We start from the raw sequence: 25,630 nt of genomic DNA, 5'->3' as shown, positions 1-25,630 counted from the left end.
TTTGGTATTGTGGTCACCATCGAAGAACCATTTAAGTCGAGATTTCTGGTGCCAATACCTCGCTTCAGTAGTATAAAGTTTCCATAGATCAATTTTCAACTTAAAAATCTCAATAGAAAAAAGAGTTACGGACGGATCAACTTGCAGCAAAAGAGTTTTCTCTTGAATGATCTTTTCAAGATGAGAAATTTTATCATTAACATTACCTAAAGAATTTTGATGCCAACTTTTAATTTTAGATTTAAAATACTTAAGCTTCTCTTAGATATTCATATCCCAATTAGCAGAAGATAAGAAAGAATTCCATTCAAAGTCCATAAGTCGTTGGAAGCTATTGTCATCAAGCTAGAAATTAAAGAATTTAAAAGGCCAAAGGCCCTACCAATCATGCCATTAGAGAGAACAATAGGATTATGATCCTATAGAGAGGAAAAAAAATACCTTTAAAAGGAAATTGTGAGAAAAGGATCTCGTGATAAGGTGATTTCAGAAATAACCACTCATATAAAGTTATCTGTTTCTAGCCAAAAATAAGCATGAGTAGACTAAAATGCCCTTAAAAACATCTTTTCAAATAAATGCTCAATTGTTTAAGTTATCTGCCTTTCACTAGAGAGAAAATAGAAAAAAATAAAAATCAATGCGCGTAGCTATTTGGGCTCGGTCATCTTTCTCTCTCAACTCTTTAAACTGTCTCAACTCTAGCAAGTTTCTGTTGAGTAGCATCATCGTCAACTCTCTTAGATCTCTGAACTATAAGAGCTCTGCCAACTCTTTATTGAGCACCATCGTCATCGAGCTATGGTCTATCTCTCGGTATCTGGCCACATTGTCGTAGATTAACAAACCCTATAGTAGAGATGACATCAAGGTACATGTTATTGGGTTTATTTCTACAACACACTTAAATTTTTGAAACATTTGGTGTAAATTAGAAGATGGATTAGAAACATTGCCTAGAGTTGTTACACGCCATGCATCTATAACATGTGTTAGGGTTATTTATCGTGTCACGGCTATTCCTAGCGTGTTGTGAGTTAACTAGTTTTTTGGGTTGTTAGCTTGTCACGGCTGTTCTTGGCGTGTCATGCGTTAACTGAATTTATGGGTTTTTAGAGTGTCACGGCTGTTCTTGGCTTGTCGTGGGTTAATTGGTTTTTTGGGTTTTGGACGTGTTATAATTGTTCCTGGCGTGTTGTGAGTAAACTGATTTTTTGGGTTTGTAGCGTGTCACGGTTGTTGGTGTAATGACTCAGTAATTACAGTGATTGGTGTGTCACGACAATGATGCATGGTGTGTCACGACAGTGATGCATGGTGTGTCACGACAGTGATGCATGGCGTGTCACGATACTGATGCATGGAGTGTCACGACATTTGACTTGATATGCATAGCCTGTTATAACATTTTACGTTATATGCATGGCGTGTAACAACACGACTGACAAATTTTTGATCACAACATGTATTGTGTAAAATGATTAACAATATTTTTTTTTTCAAAATTTCAATGGGGTTTCAATTGTGCAACTTGTGATAAGACACGATGGTCAGTGGGTGGATGGCATTTATAAGGGTGGTGAGTCACGAATGTAGAGGGTTAGGAGTGATTTGTCGTTTGTGGGCTTGATGAAGTTGGTTGAAGATGTTGTTGGGGTAAACTCAAAAATTGATGAGATTGAGTTACATGCATTGATCAGTACACCTGGAGAGCTATCACGGCCAATTATCAAGGACGATGAGGATGTTGCATTAATTCTACTAGAACAGAGGAATGTTCCGGCTGTGTATGTCAGCATTAAGGGACTCCAAACAAATATTATATCACATGAAGAAGTTGGACAACATGGTAATCAGCTCAATCAAAATGAGATTTACAATGCTTCACATATACCATAGCATTTGGTCCGTAACCCACAACAATGGCAATTGAGGTATGCACAAGAGTTTGTGCAACCCGGTAGACAGACGACATTCACAAAATAGTTGGCTGCACAATTTCGATCAGGATATGTATCAAACCAATTTCTTGCTTCTCTCGAATAAATGCAACGATCGGGTGAAACTGTAGAGTGTGTAATGCCATTGTCAAATGAAAATACGACAGTTAAGGACAACAATATGAGGTTGGAGGGTGACACTATGACACTGGAGGATAATACTGCATTTGATGAGGGAAATGAGGATTTGTTAGCTGCTAGTGAAGATAGATTTGATGACACTTTAGATGATGGGCTTGAACAGTGGCAAGATGACAGTTCAAACGATGACTGCCTTTATGACAATGACATTCCAATTTGCAATAATGTTGAAGGTGAAACGGAACCTGTTAGAGGTGTTGATGTAGGAGATGCTCAGTGTGATGACCCCATATACAATAACCCCATCGCTGGTGAAAACGAGATTCGTTCCCTTAATACATTGCTCGATGATAGTGATCAGGAAAAGAGAAATGCAGGGATATCTCGTACGTGGGTAATTGCAGCTGCAAAAAGGTTCTCCTTCCAAACAATTACCACTGAGGAGTCGACATATGCTGAAAATAGCTTATACAAAGGAAGAATGTTTTTATTGAAGGCCGAGTTAAAACGAGCTTTGAACATGTTGGTTATAAAAGAGAAATTTGCGATAAGAGTAGAAAGGTCATGTAAAGCTCATTATGAAATTGGTTGCAAGGATAAGGCATGCAAGTTCAGTGTGCATGCAACGAAGTTACCTGATAGAGGAGAATATTGGCAAGTTCGAACATTCCACAAAGTACACACCTGTACCGTTGATGGTTTGCAAAGGCAGTTTTCAACTACAAGTGTGAAGATTATTAGTGAACTTATATCACACAAGCTTCGGGCTAATGGAGTAGCATTGAGACCTAAGGATATAATTTGTGAGATTAGGATTCAGTGGGGATTGGAATGCTTGTATGGTAAGGCTTGGCAAGTGAAGGAGTATGCGGAGAGGCTTGTTTTCGGTCCACCGGAGGAGTCATTTCAACTATTACCCTCGTATTTTTATATGTTGGAACAAGAAAATCCTAACACAATGATTGCAGTGGCTACTGATGAGGAAGAAAGTTTCAAATATTATTTCTAGTCATACGAGGCTTGTATTCGGGGGTTTAGGGATGTAATGTGACTTACGGTTGCAATTGTTGCAACACATTTGAAAGGCAGGTTCAAAGGTGTTCTGTTTTGTCATTGTATGCAAATATGCGAACGAGCTTGTATATCCAGTTGCGTTTGGCATTAGCCATGTTAAGGATGAAGACTCATGGACGTGGTTTTCTAGCAAGTTGCGTGATGCGGTTAGTTATCTTGAAAACACTATGTTCATTTCTAATCAGCATCTCGGCATTAAGAAAGCAATCCAAAATGCATACCTAAAAGTGCACCATGGTTTATACGGTTACCACTTGAAATAAAACTTTAAAAACAAGTTCAAGCACGAACGATGTTTGTATGCTTTTCACCCTTGCTCGAGATTGCTATAAGGTGGCCGATTTCAACAGACATATGAACTAGCTATAACAGATTCACCTGGGAGCCCACACTAACCTTATGAGAATAGGGCTTGAGAAATGGGCACGTGCATGTTCACCAGCAAGGGGATACCAAATGATGACATCCAACATTGCGAAATGTGTTAACTCATGCTTAAAGCATGCAAGATAAATGCCGATAACTGTTTTGATCAAGTTCATTAGAGAAATATTCCAGCATTGATTCCATGATCGGTACGAGGAAGTCGTTAAGGTGACCACACCCCTCAGCCCTTAGGTTGCCAATAAGTTGAGCAAACGGTTCAATGATGCACATCGTTTTCTAGTTAAGCTTATCAATCGAGTGGAGTTCAAAGTTAAAGACGGGAAGATGGACGGACTTGTAAACCTGTTCAGGAAGACATGTTCATGTTGTGAGTTCCAAACAGATTTACTGCCATGCAGCCATGCCATTGCAGCAATAAGGTCAGAATATCTTTATTTCTTATTTGAATTGTAATTGACGTAGCATTTACATTGTGCTTGAAGATTGAGTTTATTGTGTTTTTCAGTAAATGCAATTGTGAAGCCATTGAATTCTGCGCTGACTACTACCAGACAACCATTTTGGTGGAGGGTTATTTAGGATCCATTAGGCCGGTAGGGCATCCTAGTGAGTGGGACATCCCCTCTCATGTGAAACAAATTGCTATCTTGCCCTCACCTTGGCAAGTCCAAATGAGAAGACCTAGGAGGAAAAGGATTCCATCAACTGTCACAATGCAAGAGGTACGGGCATAACAGACAAAACTACCCATTCCCATTTGCAGTTCCATCCATAAATCCGGCACCATCTCTAAGTCAATCGATGCCTCCACGAGTGCGCCAACCCAAAACATGTTCAAGTTGCAGATAAACTAGTCACACACGCAACAACTGTCCAATACGAAGGACAATGTCTGAAAATGTAGGGTGTGTTGTGGATGAAGACAACTTGTCCACCTAACTAAATGTGTTTGAAAATTGTAGTTGAATTGGTTTTGCTTTGTGGATTTGTCTACTCGGTCATTCTATGAGTCACTTTTAGTTACGGACTTTGTTGCCAAACATTTCAGGCAGATAAGCTTGTCAAGGCCTCTATCTGATCAAGATTGTGTTAAAGTGCATTTTTACATTGTTTGTAAGAATGTTTCCGATTACAATCTCCATCAAACAGGAGCCTTGACAAGCTTATCTGCCTGAAATGTTTAGCAATAAATTTTGTAGCTAAAAGTGGCTCATAGAATGACCGAGCAAACAAATCCGTAAAGCAAAACCAATTCAACTACAATGACAACATTAAGTACAAGTGCCTACACAAATCTTATGAAGGAACAACAAGCATGGAATGGCTACCAATATTAAGAGATAAAGTCCCTATACTGTTACCCCATTTGTCACATTTTATTACCACTTGTATTAAACAATTAATGATTTGATTTAATTACTTTCTATTTCATTTGATTTAACTGTTTATGTTCTTACAATGAAATTCCTTTCTATTTCATGAGTAATTAAATTTCGCCAATATCAGTTAGTCGACTAAGAGCATTCTGCCTACAAGTCTTGTGGTGACACACTGAGTGCATACAAACTTGGCCTGACATGCAGACTAACTTGATATTTTAATTTGGGGGATTTCGGCTCTCATATGCTTATCCATACTCAAATTAAAACCCACTGTAAGTGGTCACAGTTGCATTATATCACAAAGACCCTCGAAGAGATGGGGGAGTTTAATGCAATGAAGCCTACGTTCTTCGGGATGCTCTTGGATGTCTATCCACAAGCTTTGTCTATCAAACTTTGACCTTACTTGCACGATTGGGTTGATTGTAGTGCGGTACAGTTTTCCTAGTACCCTAAGGGAAGCATACATGGGTTTGTCAACCCTCTACATGAAGTTTGAAAACTCCCTTGGTTTCAAGGATCGAGCCATCTCAGCTGGTGCTCTTGTCTTTGCAAAATCAACAACCATATAGTGAATAGTTACCAATTTTAGGTCCATGATTCGAGGTCTCGATCCAGCCTAGAATTGGCAACTCTGCACTCTATGGCTGTTGATTTTGCAAAGATAGGAGTATCAGCTGAGATGGCTCGATCCCTGAAACCAATGGAGTTTCCACACTTCATACAGAGGGTTGATAAACCCATGTATGTTTCCCCTGGGGTGCTAGGAAAACTGTACCGGGTTACAATCAACTCAACCATGCAAGTAAGGTCAAAGTTTGATAGATGAAGCTTGTGGATTGACCTCTAGGAGCATTTCGAACACGTACGCTTCACTGCATGAACTCCCCTGTCTCTTGGAGAGGCAAAATGTTAAGATCCTCATATTGTCTGCGTTTAATCTACAAAACAAGGCACAAATGCACCAGTGAGTTAAGCCATAATGTGCGACAAGGTATACAGAAGAAATAAATAAGGAATAAATGTGAGACACACCATGCAAAACAAGTAAAATGTTGTGACACGCCATGCATATCAAGTAAAGTATTGTGACACGTCATGCATAACCAGTAAAATTTTATGACACGTTATGCATAACAAGCAAAATATTTTGACACGCCATGGATAACAAGCAAAATGTTCTGACACGCCATGTATAATAAGTAAATTGTTCTGACACACCATGCATAACAAGTTAAACGTTGACACGCCATGCATAACAATTAAATTATTTTGACACACCATGCATAACAAGTAAATTGTTTTGACACTATGCATAACAAGTTAAACACTCAATGCATAACAAGTTAAACGTTGTGACATGCCATACATAACAATTAAATTGTTCTAACACGCCATGCATAACAAGGAAAATGTTGCCACACGCTAACGCTGACATGCCAATAACTAACAATATATAAAAATAAGCACAAAATTAGTAGTACTGGTGTGTAATTTTATAAGTACTATTTTATAATGGCAGGATAGAATTTTGGCCTTAAAACAACAGGAAAAATAAGGGAGGATGGATGGATGGAGTGGCTAAGCACGAAATAGTATGTGGAAATGGAAGGGAAGGGGAAAGTTTGAAAACATTACTTAAACATAAAGAATCAAAGATTTGGTTATGGAAGGTTTGAGAAAAGCACAACAAGGCAGGAAACGATTTCATCAGGGAATATATATACATGTAACAACCAATAAAGAACAAGTCGAACCCCAATTAAGAGATGAGCGGAGACCTTGGATTTAATTATTGTGGCTTAATTCCTAAGTGGAAAGGTGATCTCAATGACATGGACACCAATCATTCAATTTCATCATCTAAACAGAACAATCCACATGAAACAAAACTCTCATGCTGCAGATGCAATTAGATGGATGGAAAAATCTATATATTCAATATTAATCAATGTAATGTTGGGCTGGTGCAGCCGACGTGCCTCGAAGAGAAAGACAACAAACCTGGAAATTAATTAATGCCAACTTGGGTTGAGTATAGAGACCACCGGAGTCGTGACATGCTATTTCACAGTCGTGAGACGCTGTTTCACAGTTGTGACCCGCTGAGTGCAAGCAGATTTATGGCGTGACATGGCTAACTTGGTGCAGTATCGTGGGGTCACACACGACGGCCCAATTGTTATGACATGCCATGTGGAAGCAGATTTATGGCGTCACACGTTGTGTATCTGGAGATTTATGGCATGACACGGCACGACCCAATTGTTCTGACACGCTGAGTGGAAGCAGATTTATCGGCTGACATGTTGAGTGTTAGTAGATTTACGGTGTGACACGTTGACTTCTTGCAGATTTATGGGGTGACACGCTGAGTGCAAGCAGATGTATGTGGGGACACGTTAAGTGGTAGCAGATTTATAGCATCACACGCTGACTTCTTGCGACTGTGTATCAAATTAAATATATTGTGTATAGAAAAGAAAAAAAATTCTTTGTATCAAATTAATTGTGTATAGGCAAAAAATTAATTGTGTATAAAATAATTGTAAAAAATATATTGTGTATACAGAAAGAATTAATTCTGTATATAATAAATTGTATAAAATAAATTGTGTACACAAAAAATACTATGTATAAAATTAATTGTATAAAAGTAATTCTTTATACAATAAATGTACAGACAAAAGCCTATATGTTGAAGGTTCGCTCTCACAACTGTTGGAAAAAATTTCTAGAGCGTATTGCCGACACATTTTTGCAATCATATTCTACTTAACTCTGATCTATTTTGATTGCAAAATATTATCCATGTACCCTATCATGAACATATCGCAGCTGACACTATCATTCTGCAGATGCACTTTAGCTTTTGGCAAATGAATATCCAATGGCATCAGCGTCAAATCCCGTCTCTTCCGACATGTGTTGTTGAAATAATCGGCTTGGTGGCAGATGAATGGCATCATTGTCGTCAAAGGTGTCATCTGACTCACACGAACTCTGTTATCCTTCATATCCGAAGTTTTTACGGAGTCTAGCACCTTGATCGTCCACCTCACCAAGTCAATCTTCGCAACCACCCAATGCCCACCAACATTGCAAGGTGCGAGGATGAAATCATTATCTTCCCATTTTTTACCGTATGTCGGCCTTTCACCCTCCACGTACCCCCGTAACTCATCTAGAATTTGCATTGTGGCCTGGCATCTTCTATTGGAAATTTCATGTGTAGCATACGGATGGTGTCCTGTGAAACATGTAAACATTAGCTTACACTTCATGCAATCAAAAACTTAGTATTTATAGAATTAAACAATTTTCAAATAAACTTAAGAAGAATGTCATGTCAACCACGCATGCACGGGTAGTGTGCAGCTTCGACTTCGGCCTTGTCATTCGCTTGCAGAGTAGGCTATGGCATGCATTGATATGTTCACTTGTCATTTCCTCATTGGGATCCTTTACAGTTATGAAAAAGTCAGCCCCTTGATCCTTTAAGACGCCGATGTTACGCCTGCATATGTAACATAATGAATTTCAAAAGTCTTAGTAGATTAATGTTTCATTAAAAAATAATATTTGCAATGTTATTTATGAGCTTACCTCGAGTACTCATCTTTCTTGAAAGCTTCGTAGGCTTCTACAATTGTATCCCTCACATCTCGACGGGTCACTAAAGGGTTGACATACGCGCTTGCCATGTATTTGCTTGCCATTTTCAGCCGTGCCTGCTTAGTTGGGTCTAAAATTTCTATTGCACCATGATGGACAGCAGATGACTCTAGTGACGATGATCGTATCTCAACTGCATCAGAAGTGCTCCCACGATAAAGAACGATAGCTCCTGCTATTACCTCGATGAATGCATCGACAGGAGGAAGATGCTCTCCTTCAGCCACGATTGAGTCAGGGTCCCCATCCCCTCCAGCAGATGCATCGATAATGGACTCACGCAGAGGAACGTGCTCTCCTTCAGCATCATCTAATTGAAAGGTGACATCCACTGCCACAGCTTCATCGATGACGTCATCGACATGAGTTATGTGCTCTCCGTCAGCACCAAAAACGTCATTGTCAATGTGAACACCAGGTTCATGATGCTGCCCATCATCAGCATCATCGTGCTTCAAACTAGCATCTTGAAATGGACCATCTTACAAAATGGGAAAAACCGTTAGTTAGCTCATAAAATACCACAAACCATAACTAGTAAAATGTTATGACATGTCGTGCATATCAAGTAAAATGTTGTGACATGCCATGCATAACAAGTAAAATGTTATGACACGCCATGCATAACAAGTTAAACGTTGTGGCATGCCATGCATAACAATCAAATTGTTGTGACACGCCAAGGATAACAAGCAAATTGTTTTGACACGCCATGCATATCAAATCAAACATTGTGACACACCATGCATAACAAGTAAAATGTTCTAACACGCCATGCATATCAAGTCTAATATTGTCACACACTAAGGCTGATACGGTAATAACTAACTATAATACAAATGTCCTGACTCGCTAATGACCAAAACCAGTTAAACCACAACCACTTAACCCCAAAAACCATCAAACCAGCAAGAAAACATAGTCTAAACAGTTGCTAAACGCAAACCACCAAAATACAAGCAAAGATAGAATAACGTACTTGTGATTTAAGGCCATCAAGAATCCGAGCAACGATACAGTCCTCAAGCGTCTGTATTACTAGACTCAATGACTGAATTGAAGCCTTCAACTCCAACATCTCTTTTTCATGCTTGCGCATGATCCATCAGAGTTAATGGGTAGTGACTGCTCTATCATTGACTGTTCTCAATTAGGTCAACTGCAATGACATATATAACTGTGTTATTCAATAATCATATATGAAATTGTTGAACATTAACTGTTACAACTTTAATATCCTAACCGACGGCTCGTTAGCAGTCTGCGGTGGAGCTAGACCGATCAGTGCTTAAAAACCTGTCGTCACTTTCGTAAACTACAATTACATATATAACTATGTTATTCAATAATCATGTATGGAATTGTTGAACATTAACCGTTACAACTTTAATATCCTTACCGGTGGCTCGTTAGCAGTCTGTGGTGGAGCTGGACCGATCGGTGCTTATGGACCTATCATTGCTTTCGTAAACTGTAAATACATAAATAACTATGTTATTCAATAATCATGTATGAAATTGTTGAACATTAACTGTTACAACTTTAATATCTTTATTAGCGGCTCATTAGTTGTCTGCGGTGGAGCCAAACCGATTGGTGCTTGAGGACTTTTCATCATTTTTGTAAATTGTAATAACAGAAATTACTGTGTTACTCGATAAACATATGTGATAATGTAGAACACAAATCGTTAAAACCGATCTTATCGACGGGTCGTTTCCACTGTGCGTCTGAGGAAGATCGGTGGGTGGTTCTGAAGTTCCCGGCACATGGTTCAACTGCAAACATAGAAATGTTATTTGATAATCACAAATGGAATTGGAGAACACAAAACTGTTAGAATTGTCCTTACCGACTGTTCACTGCCTTGACTACGGTCGTCCCCTTCGTCCATCAACTCAGGGCCCGATAGCTCATCAACTAAAGCAGCAGCGGTACGCATCCGCTTCGTGCCACCAAAAACTCTTTTCTCTTTCAAGCTTCTCCTTTTTTACCTTACACCTAAGCCCTAATCCGACCAATCCTCCATGTGCTCTATTGGCACGTACTCGTGGCCCTCCAATAACGGGACATCAAGGTCCACAAAATACTCCCAGAGGGCCTCATCTGCAATGGGTTTCAACGTCTCCAGTGCCCACAACTGCAAATAAACAAATAAAATCTTGTTATTATCGAATAGGGGAAATTATTATACAAACATAAAGCAAAAATTAACAGTTTTTCACTTACATGGTCAGATGACTCCAACTTCCGAATTGCCTTGTAGAAGTCTTTTGGCTTCTGATTGCAATCTCATCTGCACATTCGTGGGTAGACGTTGTCTTTCGAACTAGAAGGGGCAACTATTTTTAGAGGGCCGAAATATCCTTCATTGCTTAGAACTGCAAGTCAAATGTAACCATTATCAGACCGTAAATCATAAACGAGTGCACCCATAAATTATTTTTTCTAAAGGAAACTAAAAAATGTTACGTGATAGTACTTGTATCACCCATGCAAATCTGTAAATGTTGTAGCATAACCGAGTTTCCTTTGTCACTATTGAGTTAGGCACTTCGAACCCTTTCAAAAGGTAGTCCAAGGTCAACTTCCAAACATAGTGCCCCCATGGGAAGACATTCCAAGGGTCGATGTCCTTCACCAATGACAGCAACCAAGGCGTCACTCGTCTACGGTAGTCTTGACCAAATAAAATGTTATTTGCAATCAAGACGAGTGCCATCTTGGTCGCGTCTCTTGGTCGCTGGAAGTTACCCTCGCGAAACGTATCAAGTAAAGCTTGCAACTTAACGCTCTTTTACCCGTTTCAATATCTGTCATGAATTCCCTCCGCAGTAACCTCGTACGGTAGTCTGAACACATCAGGCATTGGACCAAACTTCAGCCCGATGATGAGGTAGAACTCCTACTTTGATAGCCGTGCCTTACTCTTGCCAGTGGCAAACCATAGCTTGGGGTCCATTGACTGGCTCTTAGTGATCCGGCGAATCATGATGTTGTGCAAGAGACCGGCGTAAAAGTACCCCTATGGATAGACGTCCAGGAGCATTTCGAAGCACGTACGCTTAACTGCATTGTACTCCCACTTTTGTTGGAGAGTCTTTGTGATGTAATGCATCTGCGACCACTTACAGTGGGTGTTAATTGCGATGTTGAATGCCCACTTCTCCTTCGACATGATCAGCAAATTGTCAAGATCCTCATACTGTCTGCATTGGATCTGCAAAACATGGCACACATGCACTAGTGAGTTAAGCTGTCATGTGCAACAAGGTATACTGAAGACATAAATAAGGAATAAATGTTGTGACACGCTATGCATAGCAAGCAAAATGTTGTGACACGCCATGCATAACAAGTAAAATGTTGTGTAAAATGTTGTGACACACCATGCATATCAAGTAAAATGTTGTGACACGCCATGCATAACAAGTTAAATCTTGTGACACGCCATGCATAACAAGTAAAATGTTGTGACACACCATGCATATCAAGTAAAATGCTATCACAGGCCATGCATATCAAGTAAAATGTTGTCACACGTTATGCATATCAAGTAAAATGTTGTCACACGCTATGCATATCAAATCAAATCATATAAACCTGACACGCCAATAACTAACTATAATAACAATGGCGTCACACGGTAAACACCCAAAACCCCTAAAACCACTACGACTTAACCCCAAACAACCATCAAACCAGCAAGAAAACACAATCTAAACATTTGTAAAACAAAACAAAAAACACGAACATATCAAACAAACCCAACAAAAAACCAAAAAAATTAACGAACACATGAATGTTTTAATTTGAGACTCACTGACCTCTTCACTCATGGCAGACATTGTTGCTGGCGCTGTGATGCTGTTACGCTTGCAAAGAGCCTTCTCGAACACTCCGGTACCAACGGGAATGAGAAATGAATCACACAAACGTTAGAAATTCTGAAAAATAACTGTTTAAAATGAAAAATGGCCTTGTAATATTCTTATTTATTCTGAAAAAGGGGAATTAATTCAATGAAAGTCCAAACGATTACCATGTTAACTGCTCGTTTTTTTTTCTCTCTCTACTTCAAACCATGACGTGTCCGCTGTTTAAGCACTGCAGTGTCACACACTCTAAACCATGACCATGGCGTGTCAGCTTTTCAAGCAATGCCGTGTCACACACTCTAAACTATGACCATGGCATGTCACCAACTTTGAACTCTGGCGTGTCACAATTTTCCTCCATGGTGTGTCACCAATTCTGAACTCTGACGTGTCACAGATTCCCTCCATGTCGCCTCATGAACTCTGAATGCTAGCGTGTCACAAATTCTCTCCATGCCGTGTCACCAACTCTTAACTTTGGCGTGTCACAGATTCCCTCTATGACGTCTCACCAACTCTAAACGCTGACGTGCCATAGATTCCCACCATGGCATGTCACTAACTCTTAACTCTGGCGTGTCACAGATTCCCTCCATGGCGTCTCACCAACTCTAAATGCTGACGTGTCACAGATTCTCACTATGGTGTGTCACCAACTTTTAACTCTAGCGTGTCACAGATTCCCTCCATGGCGTCTCATTAATTCTTACCCAATTTAACTTTTATTTAAATTTACTCAATATATTGATTTAGTTACAACTTTCACAATTTACAAATATACATTCTTTTGAAATTATTCAACTCTTACCCAATTTACCTTTTATTTAAATTTACTCAAAATTTCTTATAAAATGTTTTTATTTAAATTCAAATACCACAATCAAATTCTACTAAATTTAAATTTAAATTATTAATTTGAATCGACAAAAAAATTGTTAATAAAATAAAATGGTACAAATATTTATAGCTATATTTAACTTTATCAACCATAAATGCAGTCTTTAATATAAAAAATTTCAAATTATAACTTGAAATATTAAATAAAATAAAAACATAAAAAATAAATAAAAAAATTGAAAGGGTGGAGCTTAGAGTCTATGGTTATAATAAGAGGTTTGTGATATACAAATTAAGTAAGTCAGAATGAGGAATTATTTTTATAATCATCGTTAACTTTATATTTTCGTTCTTCATTTTTTTAAAAAAAAAAAATTAAATCAGTATATTTTGCTAATTTGACTTTAGCTCAAGTTAAAAACTAAGTTAAATAAATTTTAAATTTTTATACTATTATATATAGAAGAAAAAGGAATTTATTTAGTCATTTTATATTATTTTATTTTAACGTAATACAAGTTATCCATATAAATTTGACTTCAAGTATGAAATTTTTTTCAAAATTTTTTTTATAGACGGAGAATTCAAACTTAAATTTGTTAAAAAAGATAAATTAATTTACATATTCTAGAATCAAATAATCAAGTAAGAAATATTTATATATATTTTTTAACACCATAAATCTTTTACACCTAAATATTTGACTTATTAATAAGCATATCAATAATCTACTTAAATATTTATATTTTTTAAATATTTTTTTAATTTAATACCTCAATATCTCAATATTGTTCAATTTAGTCCTTATACTACATCTTTTTATTCAATTTATTTCCTATGACATGGTAGAATTTTTTTTTTTTCAAAATTTTTTTGATCTAACACGTGTCACTAACATGTCAGCATGTCAGTGCCACGTAAGCACTACCACGTCATCTTATAGTGCAATGTGGCATTGTCATGTCACACTCAGTGTCATGTGGCATACCAAGTCATCAAAATGTGACACGTCAATACTAACGTCAGCGCTGACGCTATCCTTTAACGATAAAATTGGATATCGTTAAGGGGAGGGACTAAATTGACTCAATTCTCAAAATTGAGAGACTAAATTGCTTTGATTTTAAATATAATGACTAAATTGAACAAAATTGAATAGTACATGGACTTGATAGGTCTTTTAACCATTAATAAATCATGCACTATCATTTTATTAATAAATAAATTAAAAAATTTTAAAGTTTTAAAAGTAAAATTTATAAATTTAAGAGTAAATTTGGTTCTTTAACTATGGCTTTAGTTTGATATCATAATTTGCATTGTGGTTTAAAGGGTTAATTAAATATTTGGTGTTCAAATTATAATCAAATTCTCAATTTGTTATTTAAAGAATAAAAATTTGGAATTAAGTACTTGAACTAATTTGCTTCTATTTAACAATTTGCACACTAAACAACATTGTTAGTCAAATAAGCAAAGTGTCCAATGCTTCCAATAAAATTGTGAGACGCGCTATGTTTTAATTGACTTTTTTTTTTTGAAAAACATTTAATTTTATTAATCATTTCAACGCTAGTATGCCACTCTCGATCTTCAACTTAGAGTTTAAAAAGACTATCCTTGGAACTTTAATGCCCTGAACATTTGCTAAAAGTCGATTAGCTACATAAAAACTTTACCAAGCATCACGAGAACAAAATTATACCCTAAACCTAATACTAAGATTCAGTAACCCTCCCCAAAAAATCATTTGAACCGTTGATCCTAGAAGCCTATCTCGATCAAAAAAACTACATCAAAACCAAACAAGACAACCCATGTTAAAAAATAAAATGGTTAAAATACCCACCAAGTCCATGTATTCATGCATTTTGTTCAATTTAGTCCCTGAACTCCAAATTGAAACAATTTATTCCCTTAATTTTGAAAATTATTTCAATTTAGTCTCTCTCATTAACGGCATCCAATTTTGTCGTTAAAATGATGACTTCAACGCTGATATCAACACAACGTGGCATATTTTGATGATGTGAAATGTCACATGGTACCAACTTAATGACATGATAGTGCCACGTGGCAGATTTAAAAATTTTCAAAAAAAATTTTTACGCCACGTCATAGAAACTAACTTGTACAAAAATATATAATACAACAACTAAATTAAATAAAATTGAGATGTTGAGGGATTAAATTGAAAAGAATATTTGAAAAATACAAATTTTTAAGTAGATGATAGATACACTTATTAATAAGCCAAATATTTAAGTGTAAAATATTTATTGTTTTAAAAAATATATATAAATATTTTCATACTTGATTATTTGATTTTAAAATATATACATTAATTTAGCTTCTTCGCAAAAATTGAGTTTGAATTCTCCTTCTATAAACAAACTTTTAAAAAAACTTCATACCTAAAATTAAATTTAGATGAATTAACTTGCATTTTGTTAGATGAAGAAAGGAGATACGAAGTTAGCAATGATTATAAAAATAATTCTTTGTTTTGACTTACTTAACTTGGGTATGACAAACCTCCTATTGCAACTATAGAATCTGAGTTACTCCACCTCTTTAATTTTTTATTTATTTTTTATACTTTTATTTTGTTTAACATTTCAGATTATATTCTTTAGGCTAAAATTTCTTAGATTAAAGATTGCATTTATGGTTAATAGAGTTAAATATAATTATAAATATTTATACAATTTTATTTTGTATTTACAAATTTTTTGTAGATCCCACTTAATAACATAAATTTAAATTTAGCAAAATTTGATTGTAGTATTTGAACTTAAATAAAATCATTTTATAAGAAACTTTGAGTAAATTTAAATAAACGGTAAATTGGGTAAAGGTTAAATAATTATAGAAGAATGGATATTTGTAAATTGTTAAAGTTGTAATTAAATCAACCTATTTTGCTTATTTGAGTTAAGCTCAAGTTAAAAACTAGGTCAAATAAATTTTAAATTTTTATACTTTTATAAATAGAAAAAAAATTATTTAGTCTTTTTATATTATTTTATTCTAACATAATGCAAGTTATTCATCTAAATTTAACTTTAAGTATAAATTTTTTAAAATTTTTTTTTATAGAAAGGGAATTCAAACTTAATTTTTGCAGAGAAGATAAAGTAATGAACATATTTTAAAATCAAATGATCAAGTATAAAAATATTTATATATATTTTTTAACACCATAAATCTTTTGCATTTAAATATTTGACTTATTAATAAGTATATCTATCATCTACTAAAAGATTTATATTTTTCAAATAATTTTTTCAATTTATCTCAATTTATTCAATTAATCCATGTACTATATATTTTTGTTCAATTTAGTCCCTATGACATGGCACAAAAAAATTTTTATGAAAATTTTTTTATCTGCTATGCCACATCATCATATTATGGCCACATGGCACTGCCATGTCATCAAGTTGGTGCCACATGGCATGTCACGTTATCATGTAGGGGCCAACACACGCAAAGGGGTCAACACAATCAGATAAAACTCAGGGATTCCAAAACTAGCTAGAAAAGCCATCCCAAGCAAAAAAAAAAAAAAAAAAGTTACAAAGGTAGCGAAAAGCAGGTCATCCACCAACTCACAAACAGACAAAACCAACAAAACTCAAAAACCAACTTAAGCCATCCTTGTTGGAGTTTACAAAGAGGCTTTTGGCACTTGGCCTCTTTATTTGTTGTTTCTAGTTCAACAATATTCTGAATAACCTCATTTTTGTCTTCTTTGGAAGATAGCCCCAATACCTCAGTAAATTCCAAAATTTCAGATACTTCTTATCTAATTACAACATTCACTTTTTTTAATGTCTGAATCTGACGTTGAGTCTCATTCTTGCATCTCTTTCCCCAAGTCCCCCAATTTCTTTTCTTCTTCCAACTAGTCCTTTGACCTAATCTTTGGGGTTAAAGTCTTATTTCCCTTCTTTACATTCCTCTCCTTCAAGATACCTCTTCCTCTACTTGAGCTTTCTTACCCTTCCCTTAATTCTAACAAGAATTTTTTGCTTTTGTTCTACCCTTTTGTGCTTCTTCTAAGCTTCACTTTCTCTCATTCGTCATCAATCAATCTTCAATCATCATCTGTCTCAGCCTCTAGCTTTCCTGGCTTCCCTCTCTCTCTTGTCAAAATCATTGAAGGAATCCCCTCTCTCTGAATTGTACTCTTTTGCTCATCATTTCTATCAGCCATCACCCTTATTATTTCCACTTCATTTTCTTCTAGCATCATCAAACTCTTTGTGCCATGTTTTGGCTTTGCAATTTCTGATCAAATTTCGTATCTAATTTGATGAATCCCTAACTCAGTAGATGACCATCCATTATTTCATACCATGCCCTTGATGCTTGTTTGAGACCATAGAAAGCCTTCATTAGTTTGCAAACTTTGTTTTCAGAACCCTTATCAACATTTTATTCTGATTGCTCCACATAAATGTCCTCTTTCAAGTAACCATTCAAAAAAGCAGATTTTATGTCAAGATGATATATGAACCAACCTTCTCATATGGATAGAGTTGCTAGTAATCTAATTGTATCATGTCTTGCCACAAGGGCATATGTCTCCATGTAGTCAACACCATATACCTATGCAAAGCCTTTAACAACCAGTCTAGCTTTATATTTGTTAATAGAATCATCTGGATTCAACTTGGTTCTGAAAATCCATTTAACACCTATGCCATTTTGATCTTCAGGCTTATCAACTAACAACTAGGTTCTATTCTTTCTAATCATCACCATTTTAGCTTCCATTGCTTGTTTCCAATGCTCATTAGTAGTAGCTTCTTCATAAGAACCAGGTTCAGTGATTACTAGATGACACCTAGCATATATGTTTGTCAAACTCCTTGTTCCCCTCACAAGTATCTCATCCACATCATTTGTATTCAGCTCAAATTCCTCCTATGGCAACTAATTTTCTTCAATTACATGGTTATTTAACCTTTCAACCAACTTGAATTTCCAATTCCACATCTTGTCTTCATCAAAAACAACATCTTTGCTAATAAATAACTTCATGGTTTTAACATCTAGAAGTCTATACCATTTTGAAACCTCATTGTATCCAAGATGGATAGCTAACAATGACTTACTACTCAAATTGGTTCTCTTTGCATAAAAAATCTTTGCAAAACATACACATCCAAACACTTTTAGATGTTTGACAGATGGTTTTAAGTCAAACCAAGCTTCAAAAGGTGTTTTACCTGTCAGGGCTCTAGTAACTGACAAATTAAGTAGATATTTAGTAGTGTTAACTGCCTTAGCCCACAATGGCTTAGGTTGCTTCTTCTCAAACATCAAGCACTTAGCCATCTTCGTCAAGGTTCTACTCTTTCTTTCTACCACCCCATTTTGTTGTGAGCTGTAAGAGACTTTTAATTGATGTGCAATACCATACTTACTTAGATAGTCTTCAAACTCCTTAGTTGTATACTTAGTCCCATTATCATTTTTAAGTTTTTTTTATAGTCAACCTTACTTGATTTTCAACTAAAGCTTTAAACTTGGTAAATACACTTAAAGCACCAGACTTCATTTTCATGAAATATACCCAGCAAAACCTTGAATACTCATTAATAAAAAGTATGTAGTACTTACTATCATTCAGTGATAGAGTCTTTATAAGATTTCCAAGATCAGTATGTATCAGTTGTAGTCCTTTTATTGCCCTCCAAGAACTGGTTTTTGGAAAAAACACTTTTCTCTACTTCTCATACTGACACATTTCACAAATCTTCTTCATATTTACCATTAAAGGTAACCCATCCACTAAGTTGCTAGAGGCCATTAGCTTGAGTGAACCATAGTTCACATGACCAAACCTCTTACGCCACATCTCAATATCAGATAAAATGCAATTATAAGCAGTGTGCTTTATATCCATCCAATTTAATGGAAAGCATTTGTTCCTCATTCCCACTATGAAGAGTTTTACTTTAGCTGAATCCTTTATTATGCAAGCTTTGTCTTTGAAAGTTAACTCAAAGCCCTCATCCACCAGTTGGCCTACACTTAGTAAGTTTTCACTTACATCAGGAGCGAAATAGACATTTGCCACTGATTTAGTCCCGCTAGGTGTTTTCACCCCCATTGTATCAGTTCCACAGATTATTAACATATCACCATTTCCAATCTCCATTTGAGTTTTAAAATTTTCATTAAAATTAATGAAATTTTCTTTGCAGCTAGTTAAGTGGTTCGAACAGCCACTATCCAACAACCAAGTGTATTTCTCTCTTCAAGATCAATCTTCTTGACCATAAATAGGACTTCTTCATCTGCTTGAAGCTTTTCAACAACAACAGCTTTCTCTTCAACATTTTACCTTTACTTTTGCATACTTTCTCCACATGACCTTGCTAGTGGCATCTCTTGCACTTGACATTTGGTCTAAACTAGTAAAACTTCTCTATATGATTTGTTTTTTTTTTTTTTGTAATGAAAGCATGGTAGAAATGACTTCTTACTTTTTCCATGTCTTTTTTCATCTACCTTTTTCCCTTTATCCTCCTTGTCAGCTTCATGCTTCTTAGAATTACTGCTACCAGGCTTCACATTCTTTGTTTTCACAACCAGGACATTCACAATAAGAGTTTTCTACCAAAATGCTCTCCTCTACTCTAAGCCTTTTAATTCATTCACCAATTCCTTCAAGGTCATCTGACTAATATCCCTGAAGTCCTCCAATGATAAGATTTTAGACTCATACTTCTTTGGTAATCCTACCAGCATCTTGCTCACTAATCTTTCCTCAAACATCTCTTTTCCCAGCAACTTGAGTTGGTTAAGTACTCCCATAATTTTTTCATAAAATTCTTTAATCGTCTCACTCTCATCCATGGTTAACATCTTAAACTGCTTGTTCAAATTTACTGCTTGGATTTTTTTGGTTCCATCACTACCCTAAAATTCTTCCTTTAAATTATCCTAAACTTCTTTAGGATTGTCTAGATGCATAGTCTTATCAAAAATTTCATCAGACATTGTAGATTGCAAGCAAGAGAAAGCCTTATACCTTTTTGCCTTGTCTTCTTCAAATTGCTTAATTTGAGCCAAGGTTGCATTAGCATGTCATTGCATTGGTTCAGCCCCGGTCTCCACCACCTTTCAAAGATTGAAGGCTTTGAGATAGGATTGCATCTTTATTGATCAGAAAACATAATTTTTCTCAATAAATATTGGAGGAGCTGATGTGCTAAAACCAATTGTAGCCATGATTCAAAACAGAGACAGCAAATAGGAAATAGATGATGGATGATAACAAGCTAAAGAATAGACCCTTAAAATCAATTTTACAACTCTGATATCATGAAGAAATATCTCAAAAGAAAGAAAAAAAATCAACAGAATAAGAGAGCCATGGTTTCAAAGAAAAATAGAGGAGTTGGGAAGGATTTTAAGAGATTAAAACAAAATATTTGAGAAGCCTATATTTACTCATTTTTGCATTGAAATATATATAAGACAGTAACAACAATTTCCTGAAAAATTGGCCTCGGAAAGAGAAAATAACTTAAAAAAAATAGCTGAGCACAGGATTCCAAACATGGAATTTTGTGCTTTCCAATGGCTAAACAAACAGCTAAGAAGAAAGGAGAAAAAACAGACTCAAACACGTGGGCTTTCAGCCTTTACATAGTAAAACCAAAACGACATAAACTGGGGCGTTTAAGCCAACGTGAGATTTATAACATAAAGGTAAAACGACAAACTCCAGTGTGCTTTAGTAGCACATTAAAACCAGGGCAGAACGACACCGTTCCTATCTTTCCCTTTAATTCGACTAGTTGTGGACTGGCGCCAGAATCTTCTTCATCTTCTTCACCATCTGAAATCACTGGAAATTCAACAGTTTTTTTGCGACATTCTGGGCTGTTTTTAGCACTTTGGTAATAAAGAAATCTATCAGGCGTGTGCTCTTTCGATTCTTGGATGAGGTGATGGATGAATTGCGCTCTTTGTGCTGATTGCCATTAACGTGGCTTGTTTATGAAGCAAAAATGTGATGGAGAGAAATTAAGATTGATTGTAAAGAAAGGTATAGTATTTGCTCCTTCTGCTTTTCTATTTGATATCTTTAAACATGTCATCCATTTGATTAATGATATTAATTTCGTGAGTAAATTGATGGATAGAATCGAGTGTTTAATTTCAAATTTTTAAGTTTTAGATGTCATATTAAAAATTTAACTATAACTCAAATACTAAATGTTTAATGAATCCTTATTTGATTATAACTCACATATTATTTTCTCCATTGTTAATAATTTTAAAATTAAATATATATATATATATAGGTGGTAATTAATTTAATTTTTTTAGTACAATATGAAACACGATTGACTCTATAATTTTAAAATGTTATCACAGTTTTATCATGCACGCAAATAAAATTAAATGAACAAACAAATATAGAGAATGTTTATCATAATTGAATCATGTTTATAAAAACATTATTTACATGTTAAATATTTCCTATGAGCTATGTTTTCATCTTCAAGACAAGAGAAGAGAAATTTACCTTCGCTCAAAGTTTAAACGTGTGATAAAAAATGCAAAAAGAGAGGAAAAAATTTAGGGATGGAAGAAAAGAACAAGTGCGGAAATAGTTAGGTGATCATGGCGAAACCCAAAATAATCCTCTAGCAACGAAGCTATGGTTCTGGTTTCAGTAAATACCATAATTTTATCATTCACATCTCCATATTGTGAAGTGAGCAAACAATTTAATGTCCAAGATGTAGTCATTGCATAATACAACCAGATCCACTACCTTGGTATTTTCTGCAGAAAAAGTCAACAGAATCCAAGTAAAATATCTCAGCCGTACTCTCTTTATTATGTCTCAGCATGTCAAGTTTTGGTCATACCATTTTTGGCCAAATCAATTCCAAGCTCAGCCTCTACAGAAGTTGAAGTAACATCTAGCATCCATGTTGCCGGGTTACAATTATCTTTAATTTTGGGCACCCCAGGTATACTCTGTCAGTAAGAATTCTAAGAATAGAAGGCAAGTAAAAATTATCTTTCGGAAGCAAATTTGTTTAGACTATATTTATCAGGGAACGGAAGGGGAAACTGACCTCAAAATATTCTATAACGCTACTTGAATGTTGTCCTAATGGTCCAAAGTAGACTAAACTCCCACCAGTTTTCAGAAAAATCAACTGCAATGAGAATAACAAGAATATGAAAGAGAACTCTTGTTTTGAACTTGTTTATGATAGCAAGAAAACAATGATCCTAACAATTCAAGCCTCAAAAATGGATTTTAACCTCATCAAATGCTTCAAATATGTCAATGCTCGGTTGGTGGATCGTGCAAACAATTGTTCTACCTGTATCAGCTACATTCTTCACTGCACGCACGACAATGCTGCAGCACTTGCATCCAAACTGGAGGTAGGTTCATCCACGAAAATTATGGAAGGATTAGCAACAAGTTCTACAGCTATTGTAAGCCTTTTACGTTGCTCAGTTGATAGACTACTATGACCAGGTATGCCAACTAAAGCATCCTTGACTTCATCAAGTTCAATGTATCTAAATGACTTCTTTCACAAATTCCTACAAAATCCATTAAAGCAGCTTTAAGACAAATTATCTCAAATTTTTATAACAAAATATTAGTAATTCTTGCGCCTTTGGAGTCTTACAGTTTTCATTTTTGAGTCAATACAAGCAGGTAGACGCAGCCAAGCAGAAAAAATCAAAGATTCTTCTACTGTGATTTGTGGAGAATGTATATCTGTTTGTTCACAAAAGCCTGATATCTTTGCAAATGTTTCTTGAACCTTGGGGCAACCACCAACTCTGATTTCCCCCTCTATGCAGCCTATAGTTTTTCTTCCTGCAAGAACACCAAGAAGAGTAGTTATTCCTGCTCCATTAGGACCCATCAGTGCTGTCAGAACACCAGGCCTAACCACTCCTGTAATATCTGAAAGGAGTTGAAGCTTCTTCGAGAATATCCTCGTTTTCTCATTTCCTAAGAACAAATAGAAAACAATGCACCAATGATCAATCAGTGTTGTTTCATCCAATGGCTCATTAGTCATGATATTTAGCAATTGTTGATGAATTCTTCGGTTCAAGTCTCGCCAGTCACCTCAAATGGGTTCCTTCTGACTTAAATAACTTATGTTAGAGTTTGTCCATGGTTATATGTAAGTTGATTATGCATGTGTGTGTGTGAGAGAGAGAGACAGAGAGAATGTGCTCTACGACTTCAAATTTATACAAAGGGCAGATTTATGTGATTGCCGGAGGTGTGGTCAACATAGTATTGCACATTCTGAAATGTTAATGCTGAGGGATCAAAAGGTAATACCATCCTCCCTGTGATAGAGACAAAGCAAACGAGAATATGGTTCAAATGAGCTTTTAAAAAGCAGTGATATTGGTTTGGTTAAGCTTACAATGGTAAAGGTCAAGAAGAGAAAATATTGGACAGTGGCTAATATTTGCTCCATAGCAACACCAATGGATTCTTTTGGCTGCCCATTCAAATCTTATATAACCAACAACCAATACACAGACATCTTATCACACACAAGTCCGTTATTCTTCAATTTACCTTTTCCTGTTTTTCTACAATTTTTTTCAACATCTCGAGTTTTAGACTAGTTAAGAGGTAACATATACAATTGATAAAAGGTCTGAACTAATAATAATAATATTAATACATATATGCCTGGACTAGGAAAGGTAGAGGAAAAAAGAGACCGCATATGGTTGGGAAAATCTTCACCTAGTTGTTTTGATTTAGGTTAGATGGCTTAATATATATATATATATAAATAATTGAATAAGTAAAGTTTTCTCTAAACTACTCTAGTCAGTTTTTGTGAAGCTCTATATTGAATAACATTATTCAAATATTAATGTTCTATGAGCTATTCATTTATCAATAAATTATTCAACTGATTTTATATTGCCTATTAACCAAAATTTGCATTATAATCTGACTTTTATCGTGTCGCAATTGTAATATTATGATGACACATATCTATGCATTGGGGATTCCATCCATTGGCAACAAATTAAGTAAAATTTTAGAAAGAGCTTAAAAAGCCCATGCATTGGCAACAAATTAGTAAAATTTTAGAAAGCAGCAAAAAAAAAAAAAGCATGAGTTTTAATAATTTGATTTGAAGCCAGCAACCTTCCTACTTTTTGAGTTTTGATCAAATTATACACCTAATCTTATAATTAAATCCAACTCTGCTTTTATTTATATACACAATAATCCTAAGGCATTAATTCCCCCTTCCCAGAACTAGGGTTTTGTTCCTCTATTAATCCTAATTCTGAATCCTGATCATGGTATCCAAATACACCCTAGCCTTGGTTCTTGTTATTGTCCTTGTTCATACTCTGCCTACATTCCAATTATCTGCAATTCCAACGCAACCAAGAGAAGAGCACATCTTGATGTTCAAGCCATCAGATACCAACGCCATCATAGAAGTTGATGGGATTATCAAAGCTGTGTGGGATGCTGGCTTCAAGATCATGTCTCTAATTCTCCAAAACCATCTCCGCACCGTTGTTCCATTCGGTGGTACGTATCCTGCTGGCTGTCGCCTTTGTTATGCCACAGACAGTGTGACCATATACAACAACAATACAATCACCATATTTGCTCCTGTGGACGAATCTTTCTCCGATGATGAAAATTGGAAGGTGTTGGAGTACCAGTTTGTGACTGCCAGGGTCGATAAAGAAGGTTTCGATTCAGGATCTGTACAAAGGGGCGTCGAGCTGCTCACATGCGATTCCTATTGCAAAGTCCTTGTTAATGGTTACGGATCCATCAACAATGTTAACATAACACATTGGAACATCTACAATGATGGTCACATCATTGTTCATGGAGTCCAAAATTTTTTCAATTGCAATTTCTGGAAGTCTTCAAAGAATATTTAATTATTTCTGAAATTTTATTTGTTTATTTATTTAATTAGAGTTAGATTTTGCTGGTTGTAATTGTTATTATTAGCATTAATTATTAGTCTTAAACTATTGGCTCAAAGCTAGTTGCACCAGTTTCGTTTACCTGATTTTACATTAATTTGCGTAGCATTGTGTTTAATAAAAGTAGGATCAATTATTGTTGAGAATGCAAAATGTGAAAGGAATTCCTGAGCAATTAAAGCAGGCTGCTTACATTCTGCTTGTATACTCTGCTAGTAGTTTACCTTGCATTAAAGCTTAGATGTGTGTTACATTCTATCAAGTAGTACGCTGTTGACAGATGTTGCTTGAAAGGAATTGAAAATTT

At 35.6% G+C, this 25,630-nt stretch overlaps 1 non-coding gene and 1 pseudogene across 1 annotated transcript; one reads left to right on the top strand and one right to left on the bottom strand.

Moving 5' to 3' along the window:
* The first annotated feature begins 15,786 nt into the window (after positions 1–15,786).
* LOC148760697 (small nucleolar RNA snoR8a) lies at positions 15,787–15,879 on the top strand. The gene has a single exon (XR_016028720.1). It is a non-coding gene; the product is annotated as a small nucleolar RNA snoR8a (small nucleolar RNA).
* A 6,157-nt stretch (positions 15,880–22,036) lies between these two features.
* On the bottom strand, positions 22,037–24,077 carry LOC148760696 (ABC transporter G family member 41-like; annotated as a pseudogene).
* Between the last annotated feature and the right edge of the window lie 1,553 nt (positions 24,078–25,630).

Source organism: Theobroma cacao, chromosome 9, assembly GCF_053813885.1.
Source record: "Theobroma cacao isolate CCN51 chromosome 9, ASM5381388v1, whole genome shotgun sequence".
Classification (NCBI taxonomy): domain Eukaryota; kingdom Viridiplantae; phylum Streptophyta; class Magnoliopsida; order Malvales; family Malvaceae; genus Theobroma; species Theobroma cacao.
The sequence above is the reverse complement of the archived record's forward strand: the minus strand, read 5'-3'. Positions and strand labels throughout refer to the sequence as shown.